A 277-nucleotide genomic window follows, 5' to 3' on the forward strand; every position below is an offset into this window, starting at 1 on the left:
TTGTTGATTTATCTCTCTATCCATCTGTGCTTGTGTGTAAGTATGCCACCTCTCTCTTACCACTCTATCTCCTTCATTCAGTGTCTCTCATTTCTCTCACGATATTTTGCTCTAGCTTTCTCTCTGTCTCTCTCTGTTATCATATTTCTTTCTCACACTAGTTTATTTTGTCTCTTATCTACCCTTCATTCTTATTTTTTTCTCATTCCTTCACTTGTTCTTTCTTCCATCCCACTTCTTTCCTTCTCTCTAGCTCTTCCCCTTTATCTAGATCTGT

Source organism: Penaeus monodon, chromosome 21 (genome assembly GCF_015228065.2).
Source record: "Penaeus monodon isolate SGIC_2016 chromosome 21, NSTDA_Pmon_1, whole genome shotgun sequence".
In the NCBI taxonomy this organism is placed as follows: Eukaryota; Metazoa; Arthropoda; class Malacostraca; order Decapoda; family Penaeidae; genus Penaeus; species Penaeus monodon.